Genomic DNA, 7,845 nt, shown 5'->3' on the forward strand with positions numbered 1-7,845 from the left:
CATAGAATCATAGAATCTTAGGGGTTGGAAGGGACCTTGAAAGATCATCTAGTCCAACCCCCCTGCCAGAGCAGGGTCACCTAGAGTACATCACACAGGAACGCATCCAGGTGGGTTTTGAATCTCTCCAGAAAAGGAGACTCCACAACCTCCCTGGGCAGCCTGTTCCAGGGCTCTGTCACTCTCACAGTAAAAAAATAAATAAATTGGATATTCACGTTGAACCTCCTATGCTCCAATTTGCACCCGTTACCCCTTGTCCTATCACTGGTCATCACTGAGAAAAGCCTAACTCCATCTCCCTGACACCCCTTACGTATTTGTAAACATTGATGAAGTCACCCATCAATCTCCTCTTCTCCAAGCTAGAGACCCAGCTCCCTCAGCTTTTCCTCATAAGGGAGATGTTCCACTCCCTTCATCATCTTTGTAGCTCTGCGCTGGACTCTTTCAAGCACTTCCCTGTCCTTCTTGAACTGAGGGGCCCAGAACTGGACACAATACTCCAGATGCAGCCTCACCAAGGCAGAATAGAGGGGGAGGAGAACCTCTCTTGACTGACTAACCACACCCTTTCTAATGCACCCAGGGATGCCATTGGCCTTCCTAGCCACAAGGGTACATTGCTGGCTCATGGTCATCCTCCTGTTTACCAGGACCCCCAGGTCCCTTTCACCTACACTGCTCTCCAGCAAGTCAGCCCCCAACCTGTACTAGAACATGGTGTTTCTCTTCCCCAAATGCAAAGCTCTACACTTGCCCTTGTTGAACTTCATCAGGTTTCTCCTCAGCCAGCTCTCCAGCCTGTCTAAGTCTCTCTAAATGGCAGCACAGCCTTCTGGTGTGTCAGCCACTCCTCCCAGCTTAGTGTCATCAGCAAACTTGCTGAGGGTACATTCTATACCCTCATCCAGGTCTTGATGAGATGTTGAACAACACTGGTCCCAGTACCGACCCCTGAGGGACTCCACTAGTCACATACCTCCAATCAGATTCTGCCCCATTGACTACAACTCTCTGACTCCTTCCTTTCAACCAGTTCCTAATCCACCTCACTACCTGATCACCAAACCCATACTTGATCAACTTATATGACCCCTATGTCCTTGATATACCTAGAGATAATGACAAGAACAAGTTATTCCATCACCTTTCCAGGGATGGAGGTAAGGCTGACCAGTCTATAGTTACCCGGGTCCTTCTTCTTGCCCTTCTTGTAGACTGGTGTGACATTTGCTATCCTCCAGTCCTCAGGCACCTCTCCTGTTACCCATGACTTACGGAACATGATGAAGAGTGGCCTAACAATGACCTCCGCCAGCTCCCTCAGCACCTTTGGATGCATTCCATCCGGACCCATCGATTTATGGATGTCCAGATTACTCAACTGATCCCTGACCCAATCCTCATCTACCATGTCAAACTCCTACTTTATCTTGACTCTACTATCTACTCTTGATACAAGACTCTACCCTGCCCTTGTTGAATTTAATCAAGTTTCTCCCTGCCCAACTCTCCAGCCTGTCCAGGTCTTGCTGAATGGCAGCACAGCCTTCTGGTGTGTCAGCCACTCCTCCCAGCTTAGTGTCATCAGCAAACTTGCTGAGGGCACACTCTGTTCCCTCATCCAGGTCATTGATGAAAATATTGAACAGTACCAGTAATATATGTTACATATACTCGTATAACAACATCTTCTGTTCAGAAAAAGTGAAGAGTTCTTGTCATTGGTGATTCCCTGCTCAGAGGAACGGAGGGCCCTATTTGTTGACCAGACCCAACACATAGGAAGGTATCCTGCCTCACTGGGGCTTGGTAAGAGATTTTACAGAAAAGGTCTCTGACTACTACCCACTCCTGATCTTTCAGGTGGGTAGTGAGGAAATCGTTACAAGAAGTTCAAGGGGAATAAAAAATTACTTCAGGGCACTGGGGGGAATAGTCAGGGACTCAGGTGCCCAAGTTATCTTTTCTTCTATACTGCCAGGAACAGGATATTGTGAGGGAAGTAACTGGAAAATCTCACAGGTTAATACCTGGCTCCAGGGCTCATGCCACCAACAGAATTTTGGATTCTTTAACCAGGGGTCAGCATATGCATCACTGAGCCTGCACAAGAGATGGGGTGCACCTATCTCTGTGTGGGAAGAGGATATTCTCCCAGAAGTTAGCAGCCCTCATTGACAGGGCTCTAAACTAGGTTTGAAGGAGGAAGGGAAAACAAAGCCTGCTGCAAACATACCTGGGGTTTGCACAATCTGGGTTTAAGGTCTGGAAGTCATAAAGGATGCAGGAGACAAGAAACACCTCAAGGGTATAAAAGATGTCCCTCTAAGTAGGTGACACAGCCAGCAGCCCAGCTGAAATGCCTCTACACCAATGCACCCAGCATAGGCAACAGACAGGAGTAATTGAAAACTATCATAGTACAGGAAAGCTATGATATAGTGGCAATTACAGAAGCTTGGTGAGATTAATCCTATGATTGTCGTGCGGCTATCGAAGGCTATAAGCTGTTCAGAAGGGACAGAACAGGAAGAAGGGGCAGAGGTGTTGCCCTCTATATAAAGAATTGGATAGAGTGTGAAGAGTTGTTCCTAAAAAATAGCCATGAGCAAGTTGAAAGTTTATGGGTGGGAATTAGGGATAGAAACAGCAAAGGGAGCCTGGTGGTTTGAGTCTTCTACAGGCCACCCAATCAAATGGAGCCTATTGATGAAGGGATTAACCATCCCAACATCTGTTGGAAAAGCAGCACAGCAAGTTGTATGCAATCTAGGAGACTCCTGGAATGCCTTTATGACAACTTCTTAAGTCAGGAAATTGACAGTCCTACCCGGGGAAATGCATTATTGCACCTGACTGTCACAAATGTAAGTGAACTCTTTAGGGATATCAAAGTTGAAGGCAGCCTGGGTGCAGTAACCACGCACTAGTGCAGTTCACTGTCCTCAGGGCTAAGAGGCAGATAAAAAGCTTAGTCAGGTCTCTGAATTTTAGGAAAGCAAATTTCCATCTCTTCAAAGAGTTAGCATATAGGACCCCATGGGAAATGGCTCTCAGGGACAAGGGAGCAGAAGAGAACTGGCAGACCTTTAAAGATGCTTTCCACAGGGTGCAAGAGGTCTCAATCCCCTGGTATAGGAAATATGGTAAGGAAGGCAAGAGATGAGCATGGTCGAGTTGAGACCTGCTGGTAAAACTTAAAGGCAAGATGGACCTGCACAGGCAGTAGAAGAGGGGACAGGTATCCTGGCTAGAATATAGGGATGCTGCCCGGTTTTCCAGGAAGGCCAAGGCACAGCTAGAACCGAACTTGGCAAGAGATACTAAGAAAAACAAGAAGGGCTTCTACAGGTATATAAACCAGAAAAGGAAGGTTAAAGAAAGTGTAACCCCCCTGATGAGTCACAACGGTGAAATGGTAACAACAGACATGAGAAGGCTGAAGTTCTCAACAACTTTTTTGCCTCAGTCTTCCCTGGCAACCCCTCTCCTCACAACCCTCATGTTGATGGCCCACAAGATGCAGACCAGAGAGACAAAGTCCCCCCCACTATAAGGGAAGATAAGGTTTGTAATCATCTGAGGAACCTGAAGAAAAAACACCAAAAGACAAACAGAAAAAATAATCCATGCTGCTTAGTATTTCAATACCTTTCAACAAGTTGCTATTGAAATTACTTTCCCATTGATAATATGAATAATTGAATTCAGAAGACTTCTGATTTACTTTGTAAAATCAAATTCCATATAAATATTCAAATTCTATGAAAATTAAATGTAGCCTAAAACTACACTTTTCACAGTTCAACTAAATTTACACTCAAAACACCTAAGAACCCACTGTCATAACCTGAGTGCCATGTCTTAGAGATGAGTGATGTTTATTGCATACCAGTACTCACCACCCTTTCAGACACTCTCTAGTGAGGGAAGGAAAAGAAAACACTTTAAATTCAGTTTTAAAAATGTTGATGTCATATTTGGCATTTAATCTCTCAGATAAATAAAGTTCACTTAATTTCAAGGGCTACAAAACTTTCTGAAAATTAAGTTCCTTCATTTGTTCCATAGAGGTCTAGTGAAAAACATTTGTCGTGGTTTGTGATGGCAGTGTGCCTGTAGGGGGAAATATGTGTAGAAAGACCAACACAAACTTTAGGGAAAATAACACCTTTTCCAAAATAAAACAAAAAAGCAGCAGAAATCTAGCAGATGATGAAGCTTAAGAGGAGCTAGAACAACAGAAACCATAAGACCTTATGGGTCCTTGAGTCTGCTGTGTGCTTGTTAGTGGGTCCTCTTGATGTGCATTTCGAAAAGCAACCAGCATGAAGCATTTAGCTTAGGTAGATCAGCAATACCACTGATTTGCTGTTGTCTGGCATATTTGTTGGCAGCTACATTGCTTGTTTGTGTGTAACTTAACACAAAGAATAAGTTCAAATTTGCATTTGTAGTTAATTTGCTAAATATTCTGTCCTGCTGTGGACTGGGGGGTTGAATCTAAGTGCTCTTTAAGGTCCCTTCCAACCCAAACCATTCTGTGATTCTACCATTTCTTACTCTAGTGAGTTTTTGGAGGACCCACAACATTTGCCTTTCTTTAAAACTATTTTCTTCCATGTCCTGGTTTCACTTTTTTGACTTACAAATATCTTAACAGCATCCATACCCTTGTCTACATTGGCATCTATACTTTGCAAATCAGTCAGCCTTTGTTTGCCATGTAAAATCTAAACCATGTTACTAGGCAATATAATGTACACAGTGACCAGCCCTACTGGTCATGCACTGCACTGTAATTACTGAGCGCTCATAGCAACAGAGACCTTAAAACCAACAGAGCATCTAAAGAATGTAAAAACATTTCTAAGACTTTGTCTGGACTTTTCTAGTTATTTTCAACATTTCAGTGAGAACAAAAGAAAATCTGTACATTTCATGTAGAGATATTTTATTCCCAATTGTAGAGATAATTTTCTGATTATTACCTTACAACTTCAGGCTAGATTCTGAAAAATACCTTGATGTTCATTCTGTTTCACAGAAATCTAGGCACTGTTCAATAAGAATGTTGTTATCAAGAACTAGCCCTGCTGGGGAAAACCTTGGGCAAAAAATGGGTTCATACAAACCATTCATTAAATGACTGTGAATAATGAAGAAATTAATAGAAATTGTTGTCTATTCACAGACAATTCAGTAATGGATGTGATTTGACAAACTGTTTGCTACAAATGACTCACACCAGCAATGCATATAATCTCTCCAGAAGTATGCATATTTTGGATTAATAGAGGAATTTTCAGACCCATTTTGTCCCTACATCATTCGTTTGTTTTGTTCTGTTTGCACAGTTTGCACAAAATTGCTCAGCTTGTAGTCTATAGCCGGCAATTAACACCACTTAACAGCTGTTAAAGAGGGTAATTGCCCGTTGTTATCCTCATGTAGCTCCATTCAGGCACTAATTGCTCTCAGTGCACCAGCCATGAACCCACCAAAACACCAGGTATGATCTGCTGAGATGGTCTGATGTGAAATGGGCTTTCCTTGCCTTCCCAAGGACTGGCTACTACCACCTACCGAGAGTGGAGGCACATGGGGAGCATTGCGAAGGATTTTTTCTTGTGGGAATCAGTGGGTCGGTAAGCCCACAGCTGCTCAGGTTTGGTGGATAAGAAGAGTTGCAGGTAAAAAGCACATACAGCAACTAGTGCCAGTGTGAATGGCACTGTCTCTGTTGCTGTTGTGGTTTGAAGCAAGAAAAGAAAATAAATTACAAAGCTCAGCATCCAGTGTAATCTTTACATCATTCCCAAATGGATGGTCAGCGTTTTCTCATTCCTTTCTCTGACTTCTGTCTGGAAGACATTTTTAATGCAGATGGAACAGAAATAATTTTCCTATTTAAACTGACTGTTTAAAAATAAAAGAATGCTAGGAAATTAAGGAAATGAAAGTAATTTAATGAGTTATTAAATTAACAGAATAAAGTCTTGTAATTATTTACCTGTGGAATACATTTAATGTGCTCTTTCTGGTGAAGTATTCTTGAAGCACAGGTAATCAATAATGTGAGCATATTTCAAATATATGCAGAACTTCTCTTGTCCTGCAGCTACTCATAGAAAAGAAATATGCCTCCTAATACAAATGAAATATGCTTGTTGATTAATGATGAACTTATTGGGCAGCAGTTGGAAGTAGAAAAGGTATTCTTTATTCTCTCTACATATCTCTTTGCAGCATATTGAATGTGGTTCCACAGTAAGTAATGTAAAGTGAAACATGATATCTTGAAATTTACCTCAGATATCCTCTATGACCTTTGTACTGGTCACTTATGCTGACACTTTAGAAACACTAATTGATTTCAGGTTTCCTCTATTTCAGACAGCGGGTAGTCCTTGTAATCTAATTAGAAAAGATAACCATAACTTGTAACTCCCCAAGAGATGGGCAAGAACTCTCGACTTTCCATATCACTGGAAGGTAATTTTGTCCATGTACTTCAAGAGAAGCACATGCAAGCAGAAATACACAAAAACGGTTATTGCATTGAAAACAAAACTAAAAATCTCCCTGTGCCTTCTATGCACTTGCAAGATAATAGGTGTATTGGAAAGAAGTAATTTTTCATTACCTGTGAAGTGTTGAAGTAAGATGTTATTCAGCTTTCCTTTCAAGCCAAATATAAATGTCTGAGATGAGGATCCAGGTAAAGATCCAGACTGCAGGGTTCATATTTACTGACTCTAGTATGAGCTAATACTGGAAATAAAACAGAAAAAAAAAGGTATTTTGTTTGCATTGATAATTGATTTTCTTTATTGCCTTCGTTAATCTGCCAAGGTTGTTTGAATGCTGTTTGCATGTGTGTACATGTAGCAGGTTCAAGCATTGATTTCAGTAACTATAACCTTTGCTTTTAATTCATATTATCAAAAAAATCCCACAGCCAACCACCAACTACTCAACATCCCCTGCATCCCAATGCAAAACCCAAACAACCATAAAGAGAATGAAGCAACACAAATAGCTTGCAAGTTCAAATTCACAGATGTTGAATGAAATTAAAATGCATCTGTTACAGGTCAAATGCTCCACACTGTCAAAATGCTCTGCATCATCAGAAGAGAATTACAGAAGTTTAACATGAATTTATTGTTTTGACTATGAAAATTATGTATCTAAATACAATGTTTCTGTCTGCAATCCTAGTTCCTTGAAGCTGCAAATATAAACTGGGTCTTTTGGTTCCCATACAATAAAGGGGCCCTGTTTTAAGAGGTCCAGGATAAAAATTGCCCGTGGTTATACTCACCTAGGATCTTCTGGGACGCGTCCAACCCCGACCAGCTGCTTCTAGCCTGTGGATGTGTGGTCACAATGAGGGGAGCAGCTGTGCCTGTGGGGAGGGAGGATGGGACAGGTGACCCCAAATGACCAGTAGCAGTGCCCCTGCCCATGTGCTCAGTATAAAATGGCTTCTAAGAGTGTTTTCCTCTGGCAGGTATGTTGGCCACTTTGGGGTTTGTTTGTCATCTCTCCTTATGCTGGCAAAGAACTGTGTTAATCAAGAAAGGTTACCTTCTGCATCCCTGAGAAGAACCACTGTGGTTTCTTCAAGGCTTTTGTGGACTGTCACCTGGACTCAGGCACCTCCCTCTGCTGCTCAGTCCAGTTGGGATTTTACTGGTTGGAAAGTCATGACTAACTATTGAGGAGTGTGCGTTCCATGTTTATATATTTGCATATAATTCACCATTGTTGTTACTATTTCTTATTTCATGAAATAACATTTTCTCTCCCTTATTCCCCTTTTTATTTTTCCGT

The sequence above is a fragment of the Chaetura pelagica genome, unplaced genomic scaffold (genome assembly GCF_000747805.2).
Source record: "Chaetura pelagica isolate M959 unplaced genomic scaffold, ChaPel_1.0 scaffold285, whole genome shotgun sequence".
NCBI classification, from domain to species: domain Eukaryota; kingdom Metazoa; phylum Chordata; class Aves; order Apodiformes; family Apodidae; genus Chaetura; species Chaetura pelagica.